At 36.3% G+C, this 17,919-nt stretch overlaps 1 protein-coding gene across 7 annotated transcripts in view; it reads right to left on the bottom strand.

Moving 5' to 3' along the window:
* Window positions 1-17,919, bottom strand: part of SEMA3A (semaphorin 3A) — a 533,509-nt gene that overhangs the window by 291,675 nt on the left and 223,915 nt on the right. For 2 of the 7 annotated variants that reach the window (XM_044946571.2, XM_025291023.3), the window contains exons 3-4: window positions 11,365-11,456; window positions 4,158-4,269 (exon numbers count right to left, since the gene is read on the bottom strand). The exons of 3 other annotated variants lie outside the window; for them this stretch is intronic. The gene's annotated coding sequence lies outside the window, so the exon portion shown is untranslated. The remainder of the gene's footprint in view (window positions 1-4,157; window positions 4,270-11,364; window positions 11,457-17,919) is intronic. 2 more of the 7 variants (XM_025291021.3, XM_044946573.2) reach the window with 2 other exon arrangements.

Genomic DNA, 17,919 nt, shown 5'->3' with positions numbered 1-17,919 from the left:
AACAAAATACAAACTGTTGCTATTGTTTGTCACAGATATAACATAGGATTAGTAATATAAATATATATATATAATAACAACTAATAAATTACTAACATCCTAAGTTATAGAAAAGCTATCTCTAAAATGAGAAATTCAGAGGACTATTACGTACATATATATTTAATACTCAAATTGAAAAGCATCAAAGTGAGCTAATATATTTTCTCCTAACTTGACAAAAATCCAAGATTTTGTTTATATTTTTCAGGTTAAAGGTGTGATAAGCACTAGCATACTCTTCCTAAAAAAGAAACAATACCATCCTAGAAAAAGGCTTGATGTGTATATATGTATAAGAACTGTAATTATGTATTGTATTTGACACTGTAATTTAAGTACTAAAAATTAGTTTTAAGGAAGTCATCAAAATGAGTTACTTATAAAAGTGCTATTTCAGCAGAAAATAGTTGAAAACAATAAAAATGTTTAATAACTGGAGAAGACATTACTGTAAAATGATATAGTACAATATGATGATATGATTGTATACCATGATTCTTAAGTATAATTATTGAAATTGGAAATGCTTTTAGTTGTAAAATTGGTGAAATATGAATGCCGAAGAGCAAAACTAAAATATCAAGCTGTAAAATGTATGAAAAAAAATTTGCAGAAAGTAAAACAAACCAAGAAAATAGTATGAGAACATTTATTTAAAAAGTAAATCTCTAGAAAGACTTATTCTCAAGTTTTGAAATAATTAATTCTGAGTGTAGCAGTAGAAATGAATTAACTGTCTTAGTTTTAATCTCTAGTGGTTCCACATTGAGGTTTTGGGTAGCTTTAAAAATTTTTAAATATAACTATTTCAACTTTTCAGAAAAATGTCATATAGTGTTCACTCTGATATCCACCATCACTGTTAAACCAACATTCACATATTGATATATTTGTTCCTTATCTCTCCATTGTATTTTATATTTTAGGAAATGAAAAAGGCAGCAATATAAAAATATAGCAAACTATCTCTCTCTCCTTCTGTTTTTAGAGTTAACTGATATCCCAAAGTTGGTGTCCTTTCCAACATTTGCATTTGGAAAAAGTTATCCAATTTTTAACCGAAATAAATTTCAATAACAAAACACTTCAGTTAAGAAGAGGTAAGTAAATAAAGAGTGATAAAATTTCCAATATACAACAAAACATTTTGACTGGCCCATAAAAAAAGGAAGAATAAAGGGGAAATATCTGCAAGATATCAGCTATTCTGCCTCCAAAATACTTTGAATAAAGTCAAGGAACAACCACATTCCTGATCACTTCAACCACCACCACCAAAACTACTCCCACCAGGTAGCTGTTCAGAAGAGAGTGCTGCTGCTCAGACAGCATGGGGCTTAGAAGACCTTAAGAACTACAGCTATTGATCCATGCAGTGCTTAGAAGGTAAAATACATGTTGAGCTTAAATTATTTCTTCAAAAGCTTTTAGGTTAGATTTATGTTCTGGATTACGTTAGGACAACTGACTAGGCTCTTTTATAGTTGAAAAAAAAAAAAAAAAAAAAAACACTGAACTACTTTCTGCTTTGCGTTAGGCAGAATAAAGCAGTCATTCTCTTGTCACCCACCATCCCATAGCTGATAGGTAGATAACCATACATACAACCTGCCTTTATTACTTCAAGATAGAAACTGGAATTTGTGGTTTCTTTTCTGGTAATGACAGATGAAACTAACACTTAAGATATACAATAAATCTTAGTTTCTTTTCACGTACAAATTTTTTCCCTCACCAATCCTCTGCTTTCTCTTCAAATCCTAACTTGTTCCTTAAAGGCTGCTAATATTTTACCTGAGAGAAAATTACCAAAAGAAAATTAAAAAGTACTTCAAGTTTTTGACAACACCATCCTGACACATAACCACGATGCTTTGTGTATCATTCATGCCTGCGTGTGGCATGCTCTAGCAAGTAAACACTCCATGACAGCAAAAGGGAACCATGAACAGTATAACTTTTTGCTGGGAAGTTGTAACATATGGTTAAGAAAATATTTTACTGTAAACTGAATACTTGTCTTTCTTGGGAATCAGCATATATACACTGAGATTCCTCTAGAATTTGTCTCTACTTATTCTGCCAAAAGGTAAAAACTGCATCCTTTCGCCCAGTTATCTATGAAGAGTTAACATATTTTTTCAGAAACATGATTCAATAAACAGCATATCAATGATTGTTTTTAGTGCTAAAAGGTTTTCTCTACGCATAGCACCTAAAAAAGTTCCACTCTTTTTTTTTTTTTTTTTTAAATTACACTCTGTGTGTTGGGAGGGACTCCGTCTAAGAGACACAACAAAAAGTTTTTTTAAGCCTTTTAATAGCTCAAGGTTCCCACTACAAGGGAGTGCAGGGCTTCAAGGAACAAAGAAAGAACTGCTCCTCAGAGTGACTGGTTTCTCTGGTGGCATGATCTGGGTCAGAGCAAGGCCACATTTGGCTGGACATCTGTGATCCAAGCTCTAACCTCATGTGGAACAGGAAACCTGGGTGTGTCTATACTTGGCAAACCAGTGCAATATTTCATGCAGCTCAGTTTCTTCCCTTGCCTGTTTCTGAGGAATAAAGTGCTTCTCTATACCTTGTTGGATACCAGGCCTCTCGTTCCTAAGAGGATCATGTTCTGCCCCAACCCTACGGCTTCTGTACCTAAAGATTGCCCAGGATCTAGAGAATCTCTGAAAGGGCCATTCTTCAAATCCACCCTTCCTCTTTTATTAACCCTGCTACTGAAACTCTTTTTGACTAAATTATGGCAGGGGAGTGTTTGTTCTCAGCATAGCAATTAAGACCAAGCTGGAAAAGATTTTAGTAAGAAAAGGACATGTGTTGGTCACAGTCCAAATTGTTTTTAACTTCTTTTTGTTGACATATGCAGATGCAGTCAACACATTCAGGTCTCCTATTCCCCATGGTGGTGGGTTAAGATATTTTTTCAGACATATAGATTCAGTAAATAGTATGTCAAATATTATTTACAGTGCTAAAACGTTATTCTTTAAGAATACCACCAAAATATTTTTTTTAATTAGAAATAAACAAAATACTTCACTATACTTAAAGAGACATGATTCCAACTAGATGTAATGTAACATACGGAATTAGTGGTGAATTAGTGTCTAGCTCCAGAGAAGGCAATGGCACCCCACTCCAGTACTCTTGCCTGGAAAATCCCATGGACAGGGGAGCCTGGTAGGCTGCAGTCCATGGGGTCACTGGGAGTCAGACATGACTGAGCGACTTCACTTTCACTTTTCACTTTCATGCATTGGAGAAGGAAATGGCAACCCACTCCAGTGTTCTTGCCTGGAGAACCCCAGGGACAGGGGAGCCTGGTGGGCTGCCGTCTATGGGGTCGCACAGAGTCAGACACGACTGAAGCAACTTAGCAGCAGCAGCAGTGTCTAGCTCCAACTCTTACTAAACGTGATCTTAGGCAAGTCATATACATAATAAGTTTTATTTTTATTGATTTTTAAAAATTTGTCAAATGTCCTTCTATTTTATAAAGCTATTTTAGAATTCAAGTGAGCTAATAAATATATAAATGTTTTGTAAAAGATAAAGTAGGTTATGCTTGCATAATGCTCTCAGGAAAGAAAAACAGCTACATCCAGGTCTTTAGACTCTGTGACCAGTTTTCTTTCTAATTGACCATACTCAAACAAAAATATTATCCCATTTCAAGAAGCTTGATTTTTTCCTGCCTAATCAAAATTTATAAACTTTAAAAGTCCTTATACATCCTCTTGCAAAGGGAGATATCTTATAATCAGTTACTGGTTGGATTTATAATACTATTCTGGTGTGATGGTTTTAGAGGAAAAATATCACATGAAAGCATATAATTAAGCATAGAAGGCAATTTCTTATATATAATTTTTGTTACTTAAAAATATATAAAAATTTACATTTTTATATATTTTGGGGTCTCTGGGTTAAAAACAAACAAACAGAATAAAGCAACATTATTTAACTGTTTAATTGCTTCCATTTTGTTTGGGAAACTTAACCTTAATTTAACCTCTGTGGCTACCGTGCAAGTCAAAGTCAAATGACTTTGACGATCCTAGCACCAGAATAATAAACTCTTTGGGGGCTTTAAGCCTCTTTACCTTTAACAGGGGAAACTGAGCAGTCTTCAACTTGTTTGTGTTCGTTGATTGATAATGAGCAGTTTCTCTGTCTACATCTGTGTGGGACTTATGTGAGGTCTGCTTTAGCCTGCTGGGAGTTGAGAGGAGGGAGAAGCAATCACAGTGGGTTTAAAAAATCGTTCTAAAGATGACATTTGGGAGGCAAATATTTTGGCCATATGCCAGTGTGTTTTTTTTTCTTAACTCTAAAACAAGCTTGGCACTTTACATTTTCATTTTAATCTGTTTTCACAATTCAATGTAACTTGACAGTCCAGTATTTCTTAAGTAGTGGAAACTTTCTTCAGGTGGCCGCCTTTATCAATACATTATCTAAAAAAGTAAACGATGAAGGAAAAACTCCAGACTTACAGTATTTTATTCTGATTTCCTTATTTCCTACAAAACCTATTAAGAATAAACTCTTATCAGTTATGGAATATTTAATTTTTACTCTTGTTTTCCGTTCAATTTGGCAAAAATGTCCATGTCCAGCAAGTACATAACCTCCTGAAGAGTTAATTATTTTGTATTAAATGGAGATGAGACAGTAGTGATAAAATTCATAAAATGTACTCTTCCTATAAGACTTTTCTTACCATAAAAATTTCAGGTTTAAATATAATCCATGCCTTTTAAATACTTTATGCAACAAGAAAAGTGTTTTTCAAAACTCAGCAAAGTATAGCCTTAATAACACTATTAGTTTCTTTATTCTGTGCAATTGGCTGCCCTTAATTCTATCAGTGTTGCAGTGTTTTGAGTTTTCAGGAACACTGGTTAAAATGAAAAGTATCATTTGCTAATCTAAGGTGCTATGCTTTGGTAAATGATCAGGAGACCATCTGCGTTGGAATTTCTGACTGAGAAACAGCAGGTTAGAAGCCAGGAGGACTGATTTACATGAGTGGGAGCGAAGAATCTGCTTCCAAGTGGACAGGAGGACTTGAAGCTGGTGCACATGGTCAGAAGAACTGCCTCCAGGATAAGCAGCATATTCTCATTTATCCTGTAGTGATGACATCTATGCTTAAGTGAAGACAGGCAGACTATTTTTGAGCAAGAGGGCTGACTCAAGTAAACTATATGTCTTTACAGCTTGAAAGGCTACCCATGGAGCAGAGGTCCTGCAGAATCCATGCTACATGTCTAGTGACTGACCTGGCACTCTTTACACAGAACATATTATTACGTGACTCATCCTGCCTCACCACATACTGGGCATCCCCTGAGCAACAAAAGTAGTTTCATCTTCAGATCAAGTGTTAGGATTTCCTGGTCACTAAATCTACAGGATTCTCACGAGTATTAGGAGGTCTCTTCAGACTAACTTGGAACAACAAGAAAACACAGACCTTTTTTCTTCCATCTAAGCAGCTGCTCTACTTTGATAAGAGGGTTAGTAAAACCAAGCATGTGATTCCAGGTCCACAAAAACCAAACACACCAGTTGCAGAGAACTTCTCATATACCTATTCCTGGTATGGAAGACTAGAGAAATTTACTTTTAGGGTCCTGAGAAATTTGATATCACACCTTCTTACAATAAATACAACTACAAGAATAATATGGTTTTTAGAAATAATATTCTACAATTCAAGAAAAATGAATCAGAGACAAAATGATATACAATTTTTTGAATATTCAGATCAATCAAAAAATACTCAAGTATGCACTAGACTGAATGGAAAGCAAATGCTCCAAACAGTCCCTTTCCCTGGATGTTATTTTTCTCTGGAGGGATGTTGGTAGGTGTTGAGAAAGAAGAAGATCAGTCTTAGACCACTTGACTGGTACCAGGTAGGCAGTGATTCTGAGAAGCTATTAAAATGTAGTATCACATAATTTAATAGCCATGCAGAATAGGGTTGATAATCATTTATGAAAGATTAAAGATGGAAAAGCCATTCATACTCAAATAGAAGAATACTAATTTCCTAAAAAGGCAAACCACAACATAACACAGGAAGAATGAGATTTTCTTTCCAGATGTGATATTGAATCTGCTGCAGCATATACAACAAAATGGACTATACATGTAAGATCTGTTGTTGAAAGTCTCTTCATAAGTTACAAACCTGTCAGAACTATTACTGCTTACTAAGACATTTCTGTAATCCTCAAAGAATAGTTATCATCTATGAAAACCAAACTTCCATGTACACATACATTAGAAAAACAAGTTCTCACCTATAGAGTAATTCAGGATTACATACAAAAATTGAGTCTCTGTTCTACAGTGAAGAATCAAGATACATTGAATGATATAATATAAAATACATTATTTTACTCTCCTATTCATGAACAGAAATTGCATTCTATAAATTCATCAATTTAAAATGTTAAAAATGTGAACGTAAATAAAGTTGAATAGGAGAGCCCAACTCTGAAAGCTTTAGAAAGCATTTCCTTTGTGCTTGAGTAACAAAATCATTCTTTCTACAGAGGTCAATGTTCTGCTGAATGCAAGTTCTGATTAAAAAAATATTATATGACTTTTGATAATATTAATTAAATCACACAGCAAATATTTCCTGGGAGTTGTGTGGAGAACTTGCTAAAAGTTTAGCAAGACAGATTTAGCCCCAGCACCGACCCCCCGCCCTCCCGCCCCCACCAAGAGTTTCTAATCTAATGGAAAGTCCAAAAGACAAAATCTGTGATAATATTTTCAAAGTGTCTGTTTGATTAAGTGAAAGTCATCACTTATTTTCAACTTTAATGAGATCAGTTTGGTAGCGATTAAATGTATGTAAAATAGATATAGATATACAATTTATGTGTTATATATTCATGTATGTATATTATACACTATAGTTACACATAGGTATGTAATGTATTGTTATACATGTACGTATTATATGTGTTTTACATATTAATACATGTATATATCTACATAGATCTGGATATTTATCTGTGAAAGAAAGAAAAGAAAAAAGAGAGTAGCAGCTAGAGAGGGGTGTGGGAAGAGAGAAGCTGTAGGTGAAAGACATCTTATTGTAAAATCATGATAAGAATTATCCAGTAAAGAATTGTCTAGTAAAGAAGCAAAAGTTGAAGTTTCTGGATTGAAGCAATATAAGATAGAGTGAAAGCTCCAAGAAGGAAATAGAGAATGAAGTCCAGAACACAAATTGAATAGAAGGAAGGAAACATCCACTGTATTGAGAGGATATAAGAAAATTATAAGCAATGAGACAGCTACATTTATCAGCTAGCAAAAGTTGGGATAGTTCTCATTTGATGGTTATTTTCTCCATTACAGTTTTGGTGGCTAAGTTATCTCTCAGAGGATGGGATGGAGGAAGGGAAAGGCTATATGTGAGGAAGATAAATCTTGACATGATTTCTGTGGAAAACTGTGGAGAGTTGATGAGGAAAACTAAGAAACACTGGGCAACATTAGGGCCTGGTTGATGCTTGTCATCATGAATGTGTACTGTTACTAAACTTCACTGTTTTATTTTTCTCTAGCAGTTCTGGTGGAAGTATGAAGATGACAGGTTATTCAAATGATTCAACACTGGGGTTTAGCAGAAAGGTGCAAAGACGTTAAACTGGCTTGAGGAAGTGAGATATTATCCTGATAGTGAAATATAATCTAAGCTTGTAAGATTATAAAGAAATGAAAAATAGTAACACTTGAGAAAATAGAAACATCAGGCTATTGTATGTTTGGATGAGATGAAGTACTGATCTCCTTTACTGGGAAAGAGAGTGCCAAAGAAAGGAGGCTGTGAAGACTGAGTTGTCTCAATCTTTTATTCCAAACCCCTCAAGGTGATGATAAGTTGCAGATGTGACTATCAGATTTAGTCACTGAAGTTGAGTTAAATGGAGATGAGACCAAGGAAATGAAATGGCAAATTGTCAGCTGAGCAAAAACTGAAGACAGTGAATTTGCCTAGAAAGTGAAAGTGAAGGTCACTCAGACATGTCTGACTCTGTGCGTTGCTGCGGCTGCTGCTAAGTCGCTTCAGTCGTGTCCGACTCTGTGCGACCCCATAGATGGCAGCCCAACAGGCTTCCCGTCCCTGGGATTCTCCAGGCAAGAACACTGGAGTGGGTTGCCATTTCCTTCTCCAATGCATGGAAGTGAAAAGTGAAAGTGAAGTCGCTCAGTCATGTCTGACTCTTCGCGACCCCATGGACTGCAGCCTACCAGGCTGCTCCATCCATGGGATTTTCCAGGCAAGAGTACTGGAGTGGGGTGCCATTGCCTTCTCCAGACTCTGTGTGTAAGGAAGCAATAATACATGGTTGGGGAAAAATCACTTGAGTCAGGTACTGAAGTTCAGCAAAAAACAAGAAATGTGTTGGAGGTCAGTGAAACTAAGTGGGAAGAAAAATGAAGGGAGACAGAGTTGAATACATAGTCTAAAATTAGAAGGGCTTTTACCTAAGAGTTGAGGTGTTATGATTTGAATACTTCTTTGAGAATGAAATCAGAGGACAATGAACCATAACACTCCAACATAAATTTTAAATAACATGAAATTCATGAAAATCATTACTTTTAGTATCTTTTCTTCAGACATTTCCCCCCATTTTCTCTTTTTTTTTTTTAAATTTAAATTGAAGGATAATTACTTTACAGAATTTTGTGGTTTTCTGTCATATACCAACAAGAATCAGCCACAGGTACACCCATGGTCCCTCCCTCTGGACCTCCCTCCCATTTCACTCCCCATCCCACCCTTCAGCCTGTCACAGAGCCCCTGTTTGAGTTCCCTGAGTCATACAGTAAATTCCCGTTGGCTATCTGTTTTGCACATGGTATTGTAAATTTCTGGGTTACTCTCACCATACATCTCCCCTTCTCCCTCCTCTCCTCCCCCTGTGTCCATAGGTCTGTTCTCTATGTCTGTTCCTCCTTTGTTGCCCTGAAAATAAATTCATCAGTGCCATCTCTTTAGATTCCATATATGTGTGTCAGTATACGACTGGGGGCAGGAGGAGAAGGGGATGACAGAGGATGAGATGGCTGGATGGCATCACTGACTCGATGGACATGAGTTTGAGTGAACTCCGGGAGTTGGTGATGGACAGGGAGGCCTGGCGTGCTGCGATTCATGGGATCGCAAAGAGTTGGACATGACTGAGCGACTGAACTGAACTATTACAATATTTATCTTTCTCTTTCCAACTTACTTCACTGTGTATAATAGGCTCTAGGTTCGTCCACTTTATTAGAATGGATTCAAAAGTGTTCTTTTTTATGGCTGAGTAGTATTCCATTGTCGGAGAAGGCAATGGCACCCCACTCCAGCACTCTTGCCTGGAAAATCCCATGGACGGAGGAGCCTGGTAGGCTGCAGTCCATGAGGTCGCTAAGAGTCGGACACGACTGAGCGACTTCACTCTCACTTTTCACTTGCATGCATTGGAGAAGGAAATGGCAACCCACTCCAGTGTTCTTGCCTGGAGAATCCCAGGGACGGGGGAGCCTGGTGGGCTGCCCTCTATGGGGTCGCACAGAGTCGGACATGACTGAAGCGAGTTAGCAGCAGCAGCAGCAGAAGCAGCAGTATGCCATTGTATATATGCACTACAGCTTCTTTATCCATTCATCTATAGATGGGCATCTAGGTTTCTTCTATGTTCTAGCTATTGTAAATAGTGCTGCAATGAACAATGGGGTACATGTGTCTTTTTTAATGTTGCTTTCCTCAGAGTATATGCCTAGAGGTGGGATTGCTGGGTCATATGGTGCTTTATTCCTAGCTTTTTAAGGAATCACCATACCATCACCCATAGTGGCTGTGTCAGTTTACATTCCCACCAGAAATGTAAGAGTTTTCCCTTTTCTCCACACCCTCTCCAGCATGTATTGTTTGTAGACTTTTTGATGATGGCCCTTCTGAGCGGTGTGAGGTGGTATCTCATTGTAATTTTGATGTGCATTTCTCTAATAATGAACATCTTTTCATGTGCTTGTTAGCCATCTGTATGTCTTCTTTGGAGAAATGCCTCTTCAGGTCCCTTTCCCACTTTTTAATTGGGTTGTTTGCTTTTATGGTATTGAGTTGTATGAGCTGCTTGTACATTTTGAAAATTGTCAGTTGTTTGATTTGCTATTATTGTCTCACATTCTCAGGGTTGTCTTTTCACCTTGTTTGTAGTTTCCTTTTCTGTGCAAAAGCTTTAATTTTAATTAGATCCCACTTGTTTATTTTTGTTATTTCTGTTACTCTAGGAGGTGGGTCATAGAAGATCTTGCTTTGATTTATGTCATCAAGTGTTCTGCCTGTGTTTTCCTCTAAGAGTTTAATAGTTTGTGGTCTTACCTTTTGGTCTTTAATCCATTTTGATTTTATCTTTGTGTATGGCACTAGGTAGTGTCCTAATTTCATTCTTTTGCATGTAGCTGTCATTTTTATTTTACTTTGACTACTGTAAAGTGCACACATTTTAAGTACCAGCTGATTAACCTTTACATACCATGTAACCATCACCCCATGATCACCACTATCCCAGAAATTCACCTTCTGCTCCCTCCCCATCACTACCCACACATCTCAACATGCAATTACTTAATTAGGCTTTTATCATCGTGAATCAGTTTTATCTGTTTTGCATGTTACTATCAACAGTTTTGTATGTCTGTGGGCCTACATATGTATACCAAAGACATTTATAAGAGGTTCGTGATAGCACTATTCCTAATCACCTTCTTCAAATTTTAGTGGAGTAAAAATTGGTGAGTACTAGAAGCAGGAGGAGAAGGGGATGACAGAGGATGAGATGGCTGGATGGCATCACTGACTCGATGGACGTGAGTCTCAGTGAACTCCGGGAGTTGGTGATGGACAGGGAGGCCTGGCGAGCTGCAATTCAGGGGTCGCAAAGAGTTGGACATGACTGAGTGACTGAACTGAACTGAACTGAGAAGCTTGTGTGTCTTGTCAAGCTCCATTTTTGACTGCTGGAGACAAAGTCTGAGTGAAAGACAGAATTAAGATGAGGATTCAAAACTTAACTTCAAAGCAGATAACCATAATGGAGTGAAGTACCCAGGAACATTAAAAATCTGGCCTGAGCAGGCCTTGGCTCAAAGTTGAAAAACAATATAACAAATAGAAATAACAATGAAGATTTTTGAACAGTGATCATAATAAAGATATTCTTCTAATAGCTGCAGAAACATTATCTTGTCACAAACATTTTGTATGGTTGCTATTCTTACCTGCTGGTTATAGGTGACTAAACTGAGGTGTAAAGAAGTGAGATTTTGGTAAGTTTGCTCCCGTCTCCACCTAGGTTTTCCATTCAGGCTACCTGCAATCAAAGGCAACATACTCTCAAGGCAAGGCTCTTTCCACACTGAGCCTTGACCCTCTTACAAAGATTGTAGAATTCCATCTAGAAATATATGGGAACACATCTGCTACACCACAGTAACTCTGCTGAAACTGAAAACCTGAAGAAATATTCAAATTTATAGTTTTTGGTAAATAACTCTGGAGTCTACATTCTCCCTTCTCTTTGGTCTAACCTAGAAAACTTCGGAGGTTTATCTCTCCTGTGTCCTTGTATTATTTCCATTGTTTACCAAACTTCTATGATTTTATTCTGAGATCACGTTCATTATCAGTCTCATTAGGAGAACTGTTACTGATAATGAGAAAAATAAAGATGGCATAGATGTTAGCAGCTAAAGCAAAATCACTTTCAAAAATAAGAACAGAAAAATTCTGCAACACTGTACTGATGTTTTCTGATCCTTTAAACAATCGCCATCTAGGCAAGTCTTCAAATTGTAATGTCTTCTTTCACTGTGATGACAGATGAACCCATTCTGTTTCTGTCACTTTTTATTCAACTTTATTGGGTATCTAGAGATTTATAATATGTTCCCAAAGCAAAAGAATAAAATACTGTGCAATTAGCATTTGGAGTTTTTAGAACATAATATGGGTGATGGGGGTGAGAAAGATGATGTGATGAAGGTGACATCGCTTCCAGACTTGACTCTCTGTATAGTTGTTTTGCTCACAGGCAGTCCCTTTATTTGTATAAATACATGTACATAAATGGGCTTCCCTGGTAGCTCACCTGGTAAAGAATCAGCCTACAGTGCAAGAGACCCCAGTTTGATTCTTGGGTAGGGAAGATCCCCTGAAGAAGGGATAGGCCACTCACTCCAGTATTTTTAGGCTTCCCTGGTGCTCAGCTGGTAACGAATCTGCCTGCAATGTGGGAGACCTGGGTTTGAGCCCTAGGTTGGGCAGATCCCGGAGGAGGGCTTGGAGAACCCCATGGACAAAGAAACCTGACAGACTACAGTCCATGGGGTCACAAAGAGTCAGACATGACTGAGCGACTAAGTGCAGACATGTACATATGTATACACAATGTAGAGAAAAAACTACAAAACTGACTTTCTTTTACAAGAAGTGACATGTTAAGGTTAACTTGAAGGATATTGCTTTGTCATATTTAGGACTCAATAAATTTGAACCCACTCCAGTTTTCTTGCCTGGAGAATCACTATAACAGAGGAGCCTGGCAGGCTATAGTCTATAGGGTTGCAAAGAGTCAGACACAACTGAAGCAACTTAGTACTCACACATGACTGGAAATAGTACATGGATTTGTGAAATGAAGTTATTTCATGCGGCTATACTATAGGTCATATTAAACAATGCTAAAAGTTATTATCAGTACCTGCAAGTGATTATTTATCTTTAACTCTTTTGTATTGAATGATGAAATATATTCTTAAAATCCTATTAAAATTCATTATAAGAGGTCACTGCTCTGAGGCTGAGGGATTCTTTGAATATTTTTTTAACCTATGATCTTTCATCATGATTTTATCTTAAAGTATTTTTTAAGGCAAATAAGGAAAACAAAAGCCTAGTGAATGTAAGCATCTGTTTGGAAGTCCTCTCGTTAACTACAATAATAAAAATGATGAGAAGAGGTACTGGGTTTGCTGAACAAAGGAGCTTACCAAACATTGGAGAGTAGCACTGAAGGGGTTACTGTTTAGCATATTGTACAATGGAATGGAAAATGCACACTGGCTCTCAAGTTCAAAGGGCTGGGGGAAACTTTGGTAACTTGATCCCCTTTAGTCACAAACTGTGAAACAGCATATGGTTAACATCCTTTTTTGGTGTTATTTTTAAACTTGTTTATGAGATATAAATAAAAATATTCTGAACCCTATAATGACTTTTCTCCCTGAATGGAAACTCCTTGAGTTGTGATGGGCAAGGCAGTACCTCTCCCAGTTTGCCTAGCGGACAACTTTTCTCTTCACTGGAGAAGCAGGAATAGATGCTGGAGAAATTGAAACAGGTGATATATTTATATTCCTGCTCTTCTATATTCCCCTCTGAGCTTTCCCATGGCATAGGTATTCTAGACATAGAGCACTAAGATAGATGAAAGGGATATTTAAAAAACTGTCAAAAATCATTTGGGAAAAGAGAGTGTCTCCACAGTTTCCCATGAGTCACTTGATAACAAGGGAATATCCTTTTCTGACTAACAATTTCTGACTCTATGGCAGCTAGTGGATTGGTCCTCCTAAATCACACAAGATTTTTTAAGGAAAAAAAGCCAAAGGAAGTAATAAATGTCAAACACTCATCAAAAGCAGATTGGGCACTTTCATTTTTTTTTAATTTTATGTTAGCCTCTACCGGAGTTCTTTGAAGTTGTAACAAGTAACCCATCTGCAGTTCAAATCTACTGTAAACAGGTTTGCCACGCTACCTGTTTTAAAATTTAATGTCCTTACCCCCAGGACATTAGGAAAATGGGCCCTGCTATACTATATTCTGAAATAGAGACCTCAATTCTCTTTAATTTTCCTCAGTATATGTTTAGAATTTCACTCAGTATAATCAGGTAACATTTAAAGTATTAAGATGTATATACATGTGGGCACTGGCATAACACTCAAGTCGTTTGTTTTAGGGTAAGAATGTGTGCCTATTCTGAAACAGAAATCCTCACAGGGACCAGCTAAGGCCTCCCAGTAGAAATTAGATGGGGCCTGCTGTGATTTTCCCTGATCTGATTCATCAGCAGTGTGTGCACTGTCTCTCCATAAATGAAAATGAAAAGCAAAAAAGACTTGAAACAAAATTTTATAAAGACCCTAATTTTTGCCAGTGCTTAATTGTGGCAAAATTGGTGTGTTTACATTCATAAATGTAAGGAGTATGGTTTGGATAGAATAAATGTCATGAGTCAAATAACTTAATAAACCAGTGAAAGAAAAGCATGTGGACCAAAATCAGAAAAAAAGATGATGAAAATTTCTTGTCCTGTTTTAGACATATTAAATAGAATGGTATTTCACGTCTTGTGTTCATATCTTTCCTGTGATAATTAAAAACCTATTGCAAAGACTCATACTTTTTCTACTATAAGAGAACCACATCTCACTTTGAAGTGCTGAAATCAACTCTTTGTGTTCAAAGCCTCATCCTCTGCCTTTCATCTGACAGCACTTTCTTCTGTGGCATCAGAGTACGGTGGGTTCCACCTCCTTCATCATGTAGACTTATATCCAGCACTTCATTTACTTAGTTTGTTCTTTCCTGGGGGGTCAGTGGATAGATGAGAACTTCAGGTTTACTTAAGAACTAGTAGTCTAGTTTTAAGCTCCTATTTCCAAAGCTCAGATGTTACCCTTGCTTAGTTGGGAGTCGTTTATCAAATTCACTTCACTTCCTATGACAATGTACATTCATAGATGGATGTGAGATCTCCACTGAACTCTTGAGGAACTCTTTTTCACTGTGTAAGAGTTCAGAGGAAAGAGAAAATGTAACATTGCAATCTAAAAATATTCTGTATGTTGAGAATATAATTCTACCCTTTTCAATATAATTCTTTCAAAACAACAACAACAACAATCTACTCAGTTTTTGTAGGAATTTACATATTTTGAGACTGGTAAAAATAATCTCTCCTGCTTCATTTTTCTTACCACCTGATATTTAAATAATAATATTTTAAATACTTCTGGTGACAATGAATATTTGCCTTGTGCAGTTTCACAGAGCCCTAGAAACAGTCTGTCAATATTTATTTATTAATCATTGCTACTTTACTGCTCCAAGAGACAATGAATAAATGGTGCAACCAAAATTACAAACTAGGATTCCTCACTTGCAGCCAAATTCCAACCACAAAACCTCATTCTTCTCTTTAAGGTATTGCTACAGGAAACTAGACTTACTCCAAAGGCAAAACTCTGGGGATTATCTGAACTAGAAGGGATGATTTTTTTTCTTCTTTTCTGAGCTGTGGCTTTGCCATCTGTTATATTTCCCTTGCTGCACAAAATTGGTTTTTATGACCAAGAAAATAAAATTCTGGCAAAGAAACAGGATATCTTATGATGATCTGCTATTTTAGAGACCAGTATGTGTAAATAACTTCAATATCATATTTGAATTCTACATATTTCATATAAATTAGTTTCTCTAAGAAGATTAAAATAAAGCATTTGAACACTTAAAAATCTATATTGTATTTTTAACTAATCAGTGATGATTATCAACAACTTTTTGTACTCAGTTTATACCGCAGAAGATAAGTTGTACAGAATGCTATTTTCCAATTAATTCTATGTAACTTGTACAATTTTTTGAGTCAGCTTATTTCTTATCTCCTTCATCTGGCTACCAACATCAGGATAAATTACCACCAAGGAGATGAGTAAATTTTCTACACTACCTCATTCATTCTGAGAACAGAAATTGGTTCTCTAAAGTCTTTCAAGACTGATGTTTCAGGTGAAATATATTTAAGTTATATATCTATATATCTATATCTATATCTGTGTACGTATGTTGTTGGAATGGGTGGGGAAGCATCTGGTGAAAGATCTGGGGAAAGTGTGACCTGAATATGCTGTTGAGAAAAAAGAGAATGGGAATGGACTATTATTTAATTATCCTACAATAAATCCTAGGTACTTATTTTAGAAAAGAAAACAGGAATATTTATGGTACTGAGACAGAAGTAGAATCTTTCCTTGCTAAGATCAAATGTTACCCAGGAGGGATGCATATGCTATAAATTAGTTAGTTTAGTTAGGAGAAGACATTAGTTAGGATAAGACATTAAAAAAAGATGTAAGCCCAAGAACTGGGAGATTAGCCCAGTAAAATAGGAAGCCGAATGGTTAGAAGTATACTGTGCCATAAATCTAGGGCAAGGCCTCCTGCTGTTTCTGGTGGAAAGGCAGTGATCTAGGGCAGGGGCCACTGAGGATACCAATAACAGCAAGAGTCATGTTCTTTATCTCATCATATTTACTAGAAGGATGGGGCCTAACATTTAGTTGTTAGTCAATAAATACATGTTGAGTTAACAAGTTTATAAATAAATGAATGAATGAATAAAATGATATGAGAATGACTGAAAGTTATAAATCGGTATATCTTTGAGAGCTTTATGGGAGAACAATATAAATAAAATATAACTCTCTCCACCATAATAATACTCACATTTGCCTAATAAATAATCTGTACTAATACTATAGGTTTCCCAGGTGGTTAGTAGTAAAGATCCTGCCTGCCAATGCAGGAGACATAAGAGACACAGTTTCAATCCCTGGATTGGGACGATCCCATGGAGAAGGACATGGCAACCCACTCCAGTAGTTTTGCCTGGAGAATCCCATGGACAGAGGAGTCTGGAGGGCTACAGTCCACAGGGTTGCAAAGACTTGAACATGACTTAGTGACTGAGCATGCATGCTCTAGACACTGTAATGGGTACAGTGATATAGCACCGATACTACTTATAACTCTCACAGTCATTCATTAAACTGAATATTGTTATCTTATTTAACAGGAAAGACCTTATTTTCACAGATATCCAGAGTCCTTTGAACTAACAATGTCTATAAAAGCAAGATTATATGTTTTGGGCCTTGTCTGTGAGGACTTTGCACACTAACATCTCTAGCTTTAATGCTACTTTGAGCACACTGCTGCTTTATATCAATCAAGAAACCATAGCAATTATACCTTTTACATAATGGCCATCTCACCTCTCAGGATTGCTATATTGTTCAATACATAATCATACTAATGTACGTATTCAATAAAATACAGTCAACTTTTTTAAAAGATGGTAACTCTTCTGCATTAAATTATTTCCCATAAGAGGAAGAGTTAAAATCTATATCCATACTCCTGACTATAGCTAAATCTATAAATTTATCTACAAGTATATGGGTGGTAAAATGACTTTTTAAAAAAGGTAACCAGAATAAACATTTACATTTAAACAAAATTTTAATTCACTAGTACTGGCCCAATGTATAACAAACATTTAATGCTTATTTTTCCTGTTTATGTTCTGTCAGCCTTACAGGTCAGATAAGTATTTCACAAAGTGTAGACTAAGAGCTTGTGAAAACTCTGCCAGGGTTTATTCAGAGTGTCAAGCACAAGATTACAGAGAGAGTAGATATCTCAAGGATGATCCACGGGAAGAATAAAACGTGTTTTATTTGTGGAGGAAGTGGAAGGGGTTTTCTTTAAGAAGCTATAATGTTGGGTATAAATTATAAATTTATAGGTCTTTTAAAATTTGGCATAATTAAAAATAAATTATGTCAATCACACACTTTAACAAATGGAAAGTTTTCATTTATTTATGGTATCTTTCCTTTTTCTTAGCACTTGTGCAATATATTTTCCTGTTGATTAAATTTTTATAAATCTTCAAATTCTAAAACATATTTCTTTATATAGTTCTG

Source organism: Bubalus bubalis, chromosome 8 (assembly GCF_019923935.1).
Source record: "Bubalus bubalis isolate 160015118507 breed Murrah chromosome 8, NDDB_SH_1, whole genome shotgun sequence".
NCBI lineage: Eukaryota > Metazoa > Chordata > Mammalia > Artiodactyla > Bovidae > Bubalus > Bubalus bubalis.
Note: the sequence above shows the minus strand (reverse complement) of the source record. Positions and strands in the feature narration are given on the sequence as shown.